The sequence below is a fragment of the Arvicanthis niloticus genome, chromosome 8 (assembly GCF_011762505.2).
Source record: "Arvicanthis niloticus isolate mArvNil1 chromosome 8, mArvNil1.pat.X, whole genome shotgun sequence".
NCBI classification, from domain to species: domain Eukaryota; kingdom Metazoa; phylum Chordata; class Mammalia; order Rodentia; family Muridae; genus Arvicanthis; species Arvicanthis niloticus.
The window spans coordinates 27,045,234-27,060,600 of NC_047665.1; the positions used below are offsets into that span (position 1 = coordinate 27,045,234).

General features: G+C 40.3%; 1 protein-coding gene across 7 annotated transcripts in view; it reads right to left on the reverse strand.

Annotated features, from left to right (window-relative positions):
• Fars2 (phenylalanyl-tRNA synthetase 2, mitochondrial) overlaps positions 1-15,281 on the reverse strand; it is a 413,321-nt gene extending 398,040 nt beyond the window's left edge. For 4 of the 7 annotated variants that reach the window (XM_034510758.2, XM_034510756.2, XM_034510761.2 and 1 more), the window contains exon 1: positions 14,815-15,218. The gene's annotated coding sequence lies outside the window, so the exon portion shown is untranslated. Of the gene's footprint in view, positions 1-14,814 lie in introns of all 7 variants that reach the window. The other 3 variants (XM_034510757.2, XM_034510759.2, XM_076939185.1) reach the window with 3 other exon arrangements.
• Positions 15,282-15,367: the final 86 nt, after the last annotated feature.

The following is a 15,367-nucleotide window of genomic DNA, read 5'->3' on the forward strand; positions in this document are numbered from 1 at the left end:
TGCTTTAGGAAGAGATGAACTATACTATAAGAAAACAATGTTTTAGATAACCATTGTGCAGTTTAAACAGAGCTGGGTCCTGACACCAACTCACGACTATCTGTTCCTCAGCACGTCCATCATCTACTCAAAAGGGGGATGAGAAACAGGCATCTTGTTTTAATTTCCTTAAAACAAGAGCTGTGAATGCACAAAACTATGTTAGGATTATATACTGAGCAAGTAAATAAGCAATGTTCCTCCATGTTTTGAATTAAACACCCAGTGGACAATCAAAGCACCATAAACACCTGAAAACATTTGACCCTAAACCAGGTACTTCTGATAAGATGCTAGTACCAAAAACTCAGTTCAGCTTTAGTATTTTCAGCCCACTTTATGCCCTATAAAGATTACTTACGAAAGTATTTGGGGCTGGATATGTGTGACTTAACAAGTTCGACTATGTACTTATCCCTTTCTTACAAGCACATGTGTTCTTGGACTTTAGAAAGAAAGCACATCTAGTCATTCATTTGGAACTGTTGTCCACTTCCCTTCCTCAACAAGCAGCTCTAAACCTCTGAAGTCAATTCCCTTTACTTCAAAGGCAAGCCATTCTGCAGTCTACATGGCCACTTTGGCTAGGTTTCGATTCCTTTTAAGTCTTTCAGATGGCCAAAGGTCAATAGCTGACTTGTATCAAAAGGATGTCTGCACCTGACTAGTGACAAAAAACATCCTGTGGACCAGTCAAGCCTACATATGCACGAGTTTTGAATAAAACTCTAAAGCTCTCACTCCTTGTGGCTTTATCCCACTCCTCAGTTACCAAATAACTGAGGAGAAAGGAGAAGTTAATTACAAAGTGGCATCCAGTTGAATCTGGCTTAAATACCAGAAAAGGTAAAGAATCTCCTTGCACCACAGTATTCTGTGGTTGGACAGAGTAGTGGGCACAGATGGTCATTATTTCAAGGCATACCAATCAACTCTGGTCCCTGGGCTGCACGGTTTATAGAGTCGGGAACATGTAGATAAAAAGAAACCTGGTCCTTCTCAGCTGATAGAGTGTGTCACCACATGGTCATTATTTCAAGGCATACCAATCAACTCTGGTCCCTGGGCTGCACGGTTTATAGAGTCGGGAACATGTAGATAAAAAGAAACCTGGTCCTTCTCAGCTGATAGAGTGTGTCACCACATCTCCTCTCCCTGGATATCCCAAACCCCAACAGCCGCCACTTGCATGACTGCTGATACAGCCAGGTCTGAGGTACAGCTCTGTTTCAACAGTGGTTGCATGCCAGTCCATGCTTCACTGGAAGATGCAACAAATATAAACTGAAGGGGGGGTACGGATGCTCCATGACTCTTAAGTTGGTTACATCCAGTAAACCCATGCACAATAACTGATCTTCACTATCAGCTTGATACGATGTGACACCTAGGAGACACACAGCTGCTCCTGTCTGGAAGGGTGTACCCAGAAAGCTTTAACTGAGGAGGGAAGATCCAGCATGAATGTCGGCACCACTCCATGGGCTGGGATCCAGAACTAAATAAAAGGAGGAAAGAAGCAAGCAGGCTGAGGACTAACACTCATATCTCTCTCTGCTTCCTGGCTACAGATGCAATGTAACCAACTGTCTCTTACTCTAGCTCCCAGGATTTCCCTGAAAACTGAACCCTAACCTTCAATGTAAGCCAAAATGAGCCCTTCTTTAACCTTTTTTAGGAGGTACAGGGCAGGTGCTTTGTCACAGCAATGAGAATAGTATGCCATTGCAAGTTTAAATTAAAGCCTGAAAACACATTTAAACCATGTAAGGAAAAGTAGAGTCTAGCTCAGCACACTGTAGCATAGATGACACTCAGGCCTAGTAACCACAGCATTGACTGGGAGGAGTAGCTCGCTGCCAATACACAGCATCCAAGAGAAGATCTTCTCATACAAGAGAAATCCTTGGCCCTGCAAAGATTCAAGTTCAAAATTCTAGGTACACGTTTCTATGCAGTCAACTCAATGTGAATTTATAATGCTTTTGTACCACAGTAAATTCCACAAAATCAAAAGTCACCCATCCTAAGTCATTTCTACCTATATTGCAAAAGAGATATAGTTCACTAGCAAATATCTTTCTTCAGTTCTCAGGGCCTTATGCATGCAGGCAAACACTTAACACTAAGCTACATACTAAGCTGCACCCTAAGCTACATCCTAGCCCTGTTTTTACTTTTCTATTTAGAAAAAAGGCCCAAGGTGCTCCTGATAATCAAAAACTTGTTACTAGGCTCAGGCAAACCTGAAACTGACAATCCTTCTGTTCTTGCCTCTCAGATACCAAAGATTGCACATATGAGCTTCTAGACCCAGCTCATTTTGAAATCTTTACCATGCATTTAAAAGAGACACAAGGTAGCATCTGTTGAGGCAACAATGAAGAGTACAGAAGAGGCTCTGACTTCAAAGACTAGGCTAGCACCACCAGATCCTGATCCCTAGCCCATGCATGGGCAATGGCTGCGATTTCATCAGAGGCATGCATCCTGGGAAGTACTAAGACCATCTGTCCTCACCTTTTCCTAAACAGCAGATAAAATGTGAAGCTATCTTAAAATATTCCTGTCAAGGCACAACCTCCAATGACTCTGATAGATTGTGGGGCATGTGTTTCCTGACAGTAATTCTACTAACAGCCTATAACTGTAATGTGTAGCCAGAATCAACCACTACTTCCAACTTATAATTTACAAAGTTTCAGGAGTGTGAAGACCCAAGATGCCTCAAACTGCCTCTCAAATTTCCAGTTATTCAATTCAGCTTTGAATTTATGAAATACCTAGTACTCTACTCAAAAAAAAATGTTCTGTTGTATGTTTCAAATACTATTTCTCCAGTTCAAATTGCGTCTAGTACATAACTGCAATTTAGAAGGCCATACATACCCTTAGGTTTTTTAAGTTCCTAAATTCCCACACATTCACTTTGCAGGCAAATACTACATCATATGAAATTTCATTATGAGTTAAAATTTGACATGAGTAAAAACATTTATTAAAAATCATAATATTTTGCAAAAAAGTTGTCTATTGCTGTGAGAAGACACCATGACAAGGCCACTCTTATAATAGAAATCCCCTAATTGGAGGCTTCCTTACAGTTTCAGAGGATGAGTCCATCATCATCCTAGTTGGAAACATGTTGGCAAGCAAACAGATTATAGTGCTGGAACAGTAGTTGAGAGCTACATCCTAACACACACACACACACACACACACACACACACGGCCTAGTGTGGACTTCTGAAATATCTAGTGACATACTTCCTCCAACAAGGCCACACTTTACTCCTACCAAACAGTTACAATCAGCCTACGGGGTTTACTCAAGACACCACAGAAGTGAAAAGCCAGAGGTACTGGTCATTTTCAGGAAGCTCCTAACTTTCCTTCCTGTTTTCTGTATAAAGTCTGATTAAAGAGCACTTTGCCAGCAAGTTGGGATATAAATCCAGGCCACAGCATCTGTAACATCTGATTTGGCTGTATAGATTTGCTGTTAAGGAACTGAAAGTATGAGGTACATACATTATGAGAAGACTTGTTAAACTGGGAAGCAAGAAGTCATGGTGTAATACTGTAACATGTCTCAAGATTAAAGACAAGATAAATCCTAAAAACTGTCTAGTAAGAGAGGGAAAGTTCTAGTAAAGGGCTCGTTCTGCCTAAGGAGCAGCTTTTCCCTCCAACCAAAGGGGCTAACTAAGCAAAGTTCTCAGCACACCTAGTCAGAGAGATCTGAGTGCTGTGCCTCGGCGCTGCAGTGGGTACAAGGTATTCATATCATTCTCCTGAGTTCAGAGGTTCAATGCCACAGGGTTGATAAAAATGGCATGAGCACACAGGTACAGGGGCAGTGAACACACACACACACACACACACACACAAACACGTCTTCTGCTATTTCAGGCAGCCACCTGGGCCTGCTGACATAAATGTCCCTAAAGCCTTTTTTTTTTTTTTAAATAGAAGCCTCACTACTAATAATGGACTAAAACTAGCTTCCCTTCTCCATATTTCTGGCCTATGGTACAAGAGCCCTGGCATTGACACGTTTTTCTTTGCTACCTAACAAAAGACCATGATAGAAAACCAGTAGACAAATAAAGACCAAAAATGATCTGTCAGTTAACATAGCTAGAACCTGAAAACTGACAAAGTCAGCATGACCTATCTCCTACACAGAAACATGAAGGAGTACATGTGTGAGGGAAGGAAAGACTTCGGACATACTGTTGTTCAAATGCCAGCTGCACCCTCAATTGGCAATGTAGCACTGGCTCATTTGTGAGTACTTTCAAGCTTCCATTTTCACATATATAAAATAGAACTCATGTTTTATCAAAGCTTTATTAGGATGTAGTAATAAGGCTCAAAGCTAGGAAAGCAGGTATCCAAAACTGAGAGTGGTGTCAAGCACAGACAGTAGCTGGTGGTGGAAGGAAGCAATGCTTTAGCTCTGTGTCCTATGCACAAGTAATCAGTATACTCTTTCTCAGAATGTTACAGCTGGAAACAAGCTGGAAACAAACAAGCCCAGGCCAGAAAGGACACGACAATACCTGATGGCAAACTATGGAAAACTCTGTGCTACACACCATGGATAGCCATGCCAAACTGTGAAGCAAACAGACAGGATGAATCTGAATATCAAAGACAAACGCCTGAGAGGCTCAGCCAATCCACCTCAGGGAAGACTGGAAGACTCAGTCTAGAAAGAATCCCAAGCCCCAAAACAAACAGATGACTGTGGCTTTGAGGTCCTACAGCCTTGGGTTGGAGGTCCAGCTTTGACACTTCAGCAAAATAAGCTTCCCTGCAAGCTTCAACTTATGGTTATTAGGCAGCAAAGTACTTCTTTCTCCGGAATCCCCATTACAAATTGAATGTGAGGTATGCATAAAGTGCACAGCATGGGTGGAAGCTGAGTATATCTGAATTTATTTCCACTACTCTGTCTGTGTTTTTGGCATCTAATCTACTCTTCATGAATCAGATTCTGTTCAACTCACAGAGCAAAACTTGAGAGATGACCCAATCAAAAGACACTGGAAGACGTCTTTCAGATTGTTTCCCTCTTGATTATTTAGATTCTCCCTGGCTCCCACTCAGGCTGGAAACCACTATGCCAAATGACTGAGTGGGCAAGGCCAGGGATCTATTTTGTTTGTGTTGTTGTTTTGTGTTGTTTTGTTTTGGTTTTGAGGCAGGGTTTTTCTGTATAGTCCTGCTGGCCTCTACTCCCTCTGTAGACCAAGCTGGCCTCAAACTCACAAGAGATCCACCTGCCTCTGCCTCCCAAGTGCTACCAATGCCTGGCCAGGAATCTTTTAAAACTCCCATCAATTTTCCAGAAGTTGCAGGACCTAAACATGGCGTGGAGGGTGGAAGGAGGCCAGGGGAAAAGAACCTGATACCAAATTGGGAAAGAAAAAAAAAGGCAGGAAGGGATCCTCACCAAACTATAGAACCACAGCTTGTTAGCATCCATCACTGAAGAAAGGCTCACTGCATGCATGGTGTGTGTAGGGAGAATCATTCACTGTAGTCACCCTGACTGACATTCACACCAACTCTAATTTCTTTAAACACAGAACCAAAGAAAATGCAGAATAGCCAAAACTAGAACAACAAAGGGATTGGAAATGAATGCTCACCCAGGGTAGAAAGATGAAAAAAAAAAAAAAAAAAAAAAAAAAAAAGTAAATGTAACTTCTTTCTTAGGCTTTCAAGGTTGTTTTTAGACTTCAATGACACTAGCAAATGGAATGTGACATGACAGCATACAGAAAATGCAAACATTTCAGGATCAAACAGTCTTCAGTTCAAATACCAGTATCATCTGAACTTGCTACTGTTTAAAGGTCCTAAGCTTCAGGGTGGGTTTCTGGTTTTATTTTTGCAAAAATTTTGGTAACAATATTTGTTTAATTTACCTGGTATGAGAGCAAGTCCCTGTCAGATTCCTTTATCAATGTCTGGTAAACCTTGCAAAGAACCCTAAAAACTGTCAGTGACCATCTGAATGAATGACCAAATGAAGCTTCAGGCCATATTATGCTGACATGTAATCATTTTGCTTTGGAGGGGTACCCTGAATTGGACACCCTGAATCAGCCCAGGAAAGACAACAAACAATAGGCCCCTATGAAACCCCAGGGTACAAAGCTGCAAGGGAAAAACCCTGAGAAACCTATAAATGTCATGCTGTTCAGTGCTAGCAGAAAGGCTTGGTCACTCTGTGATGTTTCTGTAACAATTCACAATACAGAATCCCCAACAATAGGACTGTGATTGGACATAACTACACAGCCATAGTTCCTGTATTAAATCAGATGATGGAAGTAGACCAGCGCCCTCACCTGAGTTCAGCCAGCGGATCATGCTCAAAGAGTGTCAGCCCTGAAGCAAAGAATGCCTTTTACTGAACCTCAACATCTGCCTCCCACCAAACAAAATCAAACAATTCAAATATTACATGCTATCAAATAACTGTATTTTGAAATGCCTTGGATAAAACCTTTCAAGTCTCTAGGCAATGGTGAGGACACAGCCACTCTCTGGAGAAATAAAGACAAGATAAGCCAATTTAGATATCAATTCTGAGTTCTTAAATTTTTTCTGTCTCTGCAAACAAAATAAATTATGTCTTTCCCTTATGAGAATGGAGATATGGTTTCAGAATACCTTCAGACACAAAGGCTTGCAGATGAACAGTCTATAACTGTTAAGAATAATCCTGGGATCAAACTGTATGAAAATGTTTGTGTCTCTAAGACAACTGAGGTGCACGCCAGTGTCCCAACATAATTATTAAAACACTCACCTTCATTGATTTCAAGTATCGTGAGTTAGGAAATGAATAATGTCATCACCCAAATGCTAAGTGAATTACCTAAAACAAAATGAAAAGTCTGCACAGCTGTGAGATACAAATGCTTCTCACAAAACATACAATCCTCCCTAGATACAGCAAAACAAATACCAGCCTAAGATCACAGCATAGGATGTACTAGAAAGCACTGTAAGTCAGTAACAGTGTCAGCAACTCATGAGACTGTTCTTTAAGAAGCAGACATGGCTCCAGATGCAGGGCTGACGGTGTCCACACAGCCATCTATCAAAGGCTCACTTCCATGCTTCCAGCAACATCCAGGAACATGCAGTAACAATTTTATTTACCAGACATTTCACTCAAAATTACTAAAATTATGCCAATAAAGCAGGCTTTCAGATAACACAAATTTAAGAATAAAGTACCAGAGTAAAAGTACTTAAAATATGCACTACTCTTCTAAAAGAACATGATGCTTGCCCCATTAATAGACTCACAGACAATAAAATCTACACCCAAACGCTGACCAACAAGCAACAGTGAACAAACTCTGACACAGAGAAACAGCACGTTACCTCCAGTGATCAGAAAGACAAGAGATGCAGAATCTAAAGAAGCTTCTTTTCTGTCATTCACTCATTCACCAAATGTTTACTGAGCATGTATGTTATGATTACAGTGATAAAACAGACATGGTCTTCTGTCATGGGATTCACATACTTATATAAGAAATCAACATTTAGCTATATAAGAGTAGATAGGTTCAAAATAGAGTCGCTTGTGTCCAACCCTGACAAAAACCAAAATTAATAAAGCTGGAAGGTTTCTGAAGAACAGGATCCTTAAGGCCATATGCTTGGTATCAAGAACTATCTATCACAAGAAACTGTCAGAACCACAATCTTATACAACAGTGGGTGTGTAAGGATTTGTTTGCAATAACTATCTGCTCAATCATATCACTGATTCTCAAATACCTTTGTAATTAATCTTGTGGCCAATGTATTATTTTAAAATATTGATAAAACTTTCATTCACCCATAAAATTCTGTGTATCCATTAAAGTCACCTCTGTACCTCGAAAAGTCATCTGCATGCTCATCCCCTTTAATAAACTCCTAACATTCAAGTCACTGCAAAACTTCCTGCTTATTAGCAATAAATATCATTATTCTTCAGCAAGTCTTTGTGACACTAATAACTTATCATTATATAGACATATAATTTTAAATCATAGAGTTAAGGGAAAGAACGAGGTACTAAACACCATAATGAAGCCATGAGAGTGTGACTTAAATTGCAACCTGGGAACAGTCATTCAACACATGACATTTAATCTAAGTGATCCTGAATCAAGTGAAGACTGTGAGAGATGAGTGATTATTCTTGAGAGGCTTTTGTGTACAAACATTCTGAAGTGAAAAGGATCTTAATCTATGTGTATACATAACAGATTTCTATAAAACAAATACATGAAAATATCCTAAAACTTCCTAAGTAGCAAAGACAACCTCAAAATATGTAGCAATAAATTCTAAATCAAAACTTTAAAAAGCTGAGGCAAGAACACTCAATTTTATTTATAACAAACTTATTTATAACACTGTTATGGTTTGAGTGTAAAATGCTCCCCCATAGGCTCATATGTTGGGACAGCTGGTCCACAGCTAGTGTTGCTGTTTGGGGCACTGGGGAATCTTTAAGAGATGAGGGCAAGCTGGAGGAAGTAGGTGACTTGAAGGGGTGGGGGGTTAAATTACCATGACTGCCTAAGACCATTCATTTTTAGGACCCCAGCAATGGTCAGGAGAAAGCAGTTAAATACTGTCAAACTCACAGCCAACTAACAGTATGTTGGATTCAACTGCTAATTATCACAGGTGAGCCACTTAAGAGCTTAGATTAATTAGTTCACTCAACCACTGATGTTCATTAATCTAATACTATTGCAAAGCTAAATATAAAGCATTGGGGGAAGGGTGATAAACAGAGACAGTACTTATTCTCAAATCTTCAGCCTAACATCCAAGATCATTATTACTTGAATAGCCACATAAAGAAGCATGCAACTCTGGCAAGACCTCTCTAGTGAATTTTGTGGCTCTCTACAATAAACAATGCCCCTCCCTTGTCTTCACTGCTTGTATTTCAGTGTGTGTAGCATACACCAACATACTCATCCCCCAACTTTCATGCCCACCCACTGAGATCAGCTGTATCCACCTTTCCTCTAAAAGTCAAGCAGGAGATTCAAAGTAAATAATTCTAACCCTGTTCCTGACATCATATTGCCTCATTAGATGGGGACAATTGATGAAAAACAACAACAACAACAACAACAAAACAAAACAAAACAAAACAAAAAACAACGAACTGGCACCCCTTCTCTAGAAGCTCTGTTCCTCTTCTCAGGCTCTAGAAACATGCACCCAAGAAGTATTAGTGGTAAAAGCAAAGATTGGCTGAAACCTGGAGAAGACTTGTTATGAACAAAACCAGGACTTTGGCAATGTCACTCAAACCAGGAAACTGTAAGGCTCCATCTGGATTCCCAACCCTTACATCACAGGAATCAACAACGACCACAAAGGTGTGACTCTGCTTGACTCAGCTGTCTGTGGTGAGTCCTGTCACTCAAAGTTTAAAAAAAAAAAAAAAAAAAAAAAAAAAAAAAAAAAACCACTTCACAATTCTGAGGCACAACAAAGTGGAAGTCAATTAAAGAAGGTATATTCACAAAGTAGCTCTTAAATACAGTAAGAAGAAAGAGCATTCAAGGTAGCTAGCTGACCTAGCCCCAGCTTAGGTATGGGACAGAAGGGAAAAAGTTCAAAAGAACTAGAAAATGACATATGAAAATAATGGAGCAGGCTGGAGAACTGGCCATGGACAGTAAGGGCTTGCAGTCAGTGCTAGGAGTTCAGACTACATCCTGAACTGCTGCAGTGTGTCAGACGGAGACAGGATCATAGAAATCAGTCGACTGTGTGATGAAAATTACGTATATATCATATCACAGACTGGCTGACCCCATAACAAACATTTTATTCCTAACATCTCAAGGGCACAGAAAAAGATAATGAGAAAACACTACAACTGAGCACTTGAGAACTCTTCTCAGTGGTTCATAGCACAAGGGCATCAAAACTCAGGCTGGATAGGCAAGCTCTAGGAGTGGGATGCCACTCCTTTGGCAATCTGTCCAGGCACGTATGAAAAAGCAAGCTGTACAAGCCAGAAGGAGAAAGCCAGTAAGCAGCACCTGTCCACAGCATCTGCTTCTGCTCCTGCCTCCAGGTTCCTGCCCTGTTTCATTTACTGTCCTGGTTTCCATTTATGTTGAACAGGGATGTAAAAGCAAAGGCCAAAAATAAGCCCTTTCTTCCCCAAGGTGCTTTGGTCATGGTGTTTCATCACAGCAATAACCCTAACTAAAATACTCAGGCTATGATATGCCTCCATAAAATTAGAGCACAGTCGTGAGGCAAAACAAACCTTTCCTCTTTCTCATTAGATTGTTTCATATATATTGCATGAGTGACAGAAAGATGACACATTTGAATCTTTGTCTCAAAAACTTCAAAAAGAGAGTGTGCTACATGCTAAGCTTTCTCCAATAGCACTACTCCTTAAGATATGTTCCTCCAAGAATTACTATAACGATCATTTCCCCAATAAAGTTATCCTCATTAAGTAAACCTAACTCTGTAGCACTGTCTGCCAATATTACTATAATCCATTTCACAAAAGGCTATTACTCTTAAACATTATTAGTTAATTCAAGCTAACAAATCCACACACAGAACAAGTTTACCAAGCTAAATGATTTCCATTGTGCTCAGAAAATAAATGTTTTGGTTAATAAGTTACGAAATATTAAATCATATACAAGTATTCACTAAGATGGCAAAGACATCATGCATGAACTCTATGCATGGACTCAGGTTAATCAGAGTCTCCAGCATAATTTCAAAGACATAATATTCTACTGAGAAATCAGTTACTGTAATATCACAGACTTACAGGCTAAAGGTATGGGGCAGTGGGAGATGCTTGCCCTCCACACCCAGGTCTCTGGTTTTGATCCACAGAAGTAGAAATAAGGCAGATCACTAAGTGTCAAGTACATCAAGACTGAGGTAGAATTTCTCCAGTGACTGACAAACATTAACAAAGTCAGCACCTCAAAGCTCAAGTGTTTTCAGTAAACAAGCAACTGATGGGCACAAACAGGAAGTGAAAGCTCATTCAAAAGGGTCAGTCACAAGTTCAAATTTATCTTTAGAAAAATTACTAAAATGGGATGCTAGTAAACTGACTAACAAAGCTCAAATAAGAGAAAATACGCCAAATAATAGCTATTACTTTTTATTACAGCTAGCTTGATTAGTGCATCATTCTCATATACATGAAACACAAAAACATACTAGCTATCCTTCATAAGTAGCAAAAAAAAAAAAAAAAAAATGATGGTACTCTATAATAGAAAGTTACCCTTGTCAAAGAATCATCATGTTTATGATAACTTTGGGCAAGAAAGTATGATTTCTTTCCCAACAGGAGGAATTATTTGGCATAAAAAAAATAAAAATTCTGAACAACTGGCTGACAATTTCATCATTGTTGTCCACAAGCTAAGGAACCTAACCACTAGAGAAGACAGATTCCTTTAAGTCTATTTGAAGAGATGCTCTATAGAAACGTGTCAATGAAAATCCCATGAAGAAATCTTCCTCTCTTTCTCCCTCTCCCCCCTCCTCCCTCACCCCCCCTCTCTCTCTTTCTCACACACACACACACACACACACACACACAGAGAGAGAGAGAGAAAGAGAGAGAGAGAGAGAGAGAGAGAGGCAACAAACTTTTTTCTCTTTGAAATGTAATTAATACCATTAAAAAAAAGAAAAAGCATAAAAATACTTCAGAGTTACATTTGATTACAGGATTTAACTTTGTGGAGGAGTTAACTTTACAAGTATGAGAGGATCCAACCAAACTAAAATTCAAATGTGACTAAAATTTACCATTATAAAAAAAAGTTAGTAAGAGATGGCAAGATGGCAAGATAGGCAAAAGAGCCTGCTGTCAAGCCTGACAACCTAGGATTAAGATTGAACCCTGCATGATAGAAAGAATGGACCAACTTTCTCAAGTTATCCTCTAACCTCCAGATGCACACCATGGCACTCAACACCACACAGAGGAACAGGCTAGTTAATGCAAACAATTGAGAGGGGAGACAGAGACAGAGACAGAGAGAGAGAGAGAGACAGACAGACAGAGAGACAGAGACAGAGAGCAAGAGAGCAAGAGAGCGAACAAGAGAGAGAGATCAAACCAGGCAGTGATGGAGCACACCTCAATCCCAGCACTTGGAAGACAGAGGCAAGTAGATCCCTGAGTTCAAGGCCAGTCTGGTTGGTCTACAGAGTGAGTTCCAGGTCAGCCAGGGTACACAGAGAAACACTTGTCTTAGAAAAACAAACAAGAGAGAGAAAGAGACAGAGAGATAGACAGAGAACACAAGAGAGACAGAGCAAGAGGGAGAGAGGAGGAATCAATTCAATTTCAAATTCCTGAAGCTAGCACAGGTATGTATGAAGTATGATAGTCTAGTACAACTAGACTGAATACATCCTCTGCCAACAGCCACTACAGCCCATTTTCAACTTTCTTATCCTGGCGAAATCATCTACTGTCTCAGCTTGCCTTTCCTTAGAGGTAACAACTGTTCCCTCTCTGCTTGTGGAATAACTGACTGAGATTGCATGAGGGTTTAGATCATTTAGTGTCTTCTCAGGGCATACCCTTACCCCCAGCTCTGGAAAGAATCCATTCCCCACCACAGTCCCTAAGCTACAGTTATATTCTCTCTAACCTCAGGAGAGTCTCCCCTCTACTCTCCCCAAAATTTAAAAAAAAAAAAAAAAAAAAAAATGCTTGCTCCTCTAGAAGGCACCTCCACACCCATTAATCCAAAGCCACTGCTCTCAAGGCCCAGCTCTAATCTGAATCTTCAGAGCCAAGCCAAACACAACCTCCATCTTAAAGGCTCTCTCAGGGTTCAATGTTTCGACACCCTAGCAATATCCAGTGACAAAGGGACACAACCAGGAAGCAGGAGCAGGTGGACCTCTCAGTTCAGTGTCAGCCTGATCTACAGAACAAGTACCAAAACAGCCAAGAAAGAAAAGAAAGAGAGTGGGGGGGGGAAGACTTAGAATAGCATTAACTAATGCCATGTTACATCAGTTGATTTGAATAAAGAAAATCATAATGGCATGAGAATCAAGCAACAAATCCAAAACCAAACAGAGTAGACGCTAGACTCCTAACAACAATGTGATCTGAAAGCACTTACAGAGAACGCCATCGGCAGCAACAGTCATCTACTCAATAGCTTCCAAGTTGGTTATTGAAATGGTTATAGAACCTCTTGAATAGTGTTTAATTACTATGATTAAACTCTACATTAGATTAGTCAATTCTGTCCATTACTAGTATAAAGTCTAAATCCATAGCCTCTGACAAATTTTACCTAACACTAAGAAGTTATCAGTTTCCTAATCCCAACTGCTTTGACAGAGCCACTGCCCAAACTTTTAACTCTGCAATGCATTCTATGAGCTGCATTTGATCCCACAAAGATGAGCCATGTAGATACACTGTTGTACACATTAGTAATTAACTCCTTTGTAATTAGCCATAAACTACATACAGTAATCCTAATTTCAATTTCAAGATGAAAGTAAAATACATTAAAAATGTATTCCCCACTCTTTTATGACAAGTCAAAATAAGTTAAAAGGTTTTTCCTTCTCTTTCTGGTGATTTTGTCTATCTGTAACTTGCAATGTGTAGTTTTTCCCGGTGCCTTATACTTTATACCAGTAGCTACCCATATTCTATTACCTCAAGAGACTACAGCTCAGCAGTGACTCTGTAACAATGTGAAAACCTACTTTACAGTCATCAGCCATTTAAAAAGTTACAAATAAAGCTAAAACTATTCATGGATCACATTAAACTTGAGTCAATGACCTGACCAAACAGAGAGGGAACGAAAGTGAAGCAAGTCTGTTCCATTTATTTAAAAATTAAATTTAAAAATCTATTTTGACTAAGGCAAAATCAAACAGGGGCTTAAGAGTGTTTCGATAAAAGCACTATATCATCAATATCTTTGGATGTCACTACATCATGACTAGTAACTTACTGAGATTCAAGGACAACAGGTTGCAAACACACTAAAGTGTGTCCAGCATTAATGGTCCTGAAAACACAAGTTGTTTCAAATAGAGAACACGCATTGTTTCAAAACTTGATACACCAAAACAAATGATAAGGCATGGTAGGCTGACTTTAGTCTTATCGTTTAAATTACTCTTTCCTGTGTTTAAGGGAGGGGAATATGAAAAGAATGGCTCATTGCACCATCTTAATATAAAACAAGATTCCAAAACTAACGAGTGCATTCCAAACACAATAACCAAAATTATCTGACGCTTCTCTTCACACAGTCAGTCCTAAGAACATGGAACAAACCAAGAAACGTAAGTACTTTAACAAGATGGTCCGTAATAGCTAAATGCTGAGAAAAACTCTCTTTTTGCTTTGGGTCTGAAATGATGCCTAGGAAATTCCCTAAAGTCCTAAGGGTTCCCTAATTAATCATGGCATCTAAAGTCGAAATTTTTAGCTTTTTATTTTTTATTTTATTTTATTTACGCACTACAAAACTGTGCTTTTAACAAACAACAACAAAAGTAGTGCATGGTGTCCCACGCTTGTAATCCAAACACTAGGAAAGCTGCGACCAAGAGCTCAAGAGCAGTCTGGACTACAAAACGAGACCTCCGTCTCAAAAATAGAAAAAAAAAGAAAAAGAAAAGGGAGAAAAAACAGAAAACAAACAAACAAAAATAGTGTAGCACCTCAATGAAGATACCGGAAATGGAAGTCACAGCTGAATGCAAAGTGCGTAACAACCCGCGACTTGACACCTCTCGTCTGCAGCAAGGCCAGCACTCACCCAGCGTATGCCGGGGAAACCAAACGCGGGCGTTTCGAAGTTCGCAACGCGGCCGCACTCTCACTCCGCAGTCACTGAGCTTAACCTCTGGCTACCGAGACTCTGTGCGCACTGGGCGCCGCCATCTTGAAGGAAAAAGGCCCGGACCCGAGGTCCCTTGTGCCCGTCGTCCAAAGACAAGCCGGTACTCCAGGAAGTCGCCAGCTAGTTACCTCCACACCTCTGGAGCTGCGACTTCCAGCCAAGATGACACTTATAAACTCAGACTGCCAATCAGGCGGAGCCAAAGCAAAGTCACCCTCGCTGTCGCGCATAGAAGCTCAGGCAACGCCAAAGACAGCCGAACCGGGCAGGGGCGGGGCTGAAGAGCGCGCCTCGTAACCCAGGCAACCGGGCCTGGGCAGGAGTAGGGGGCGTGGTGTCCGGAGACACAAGGGTCTCGGCCACGCCCCCGG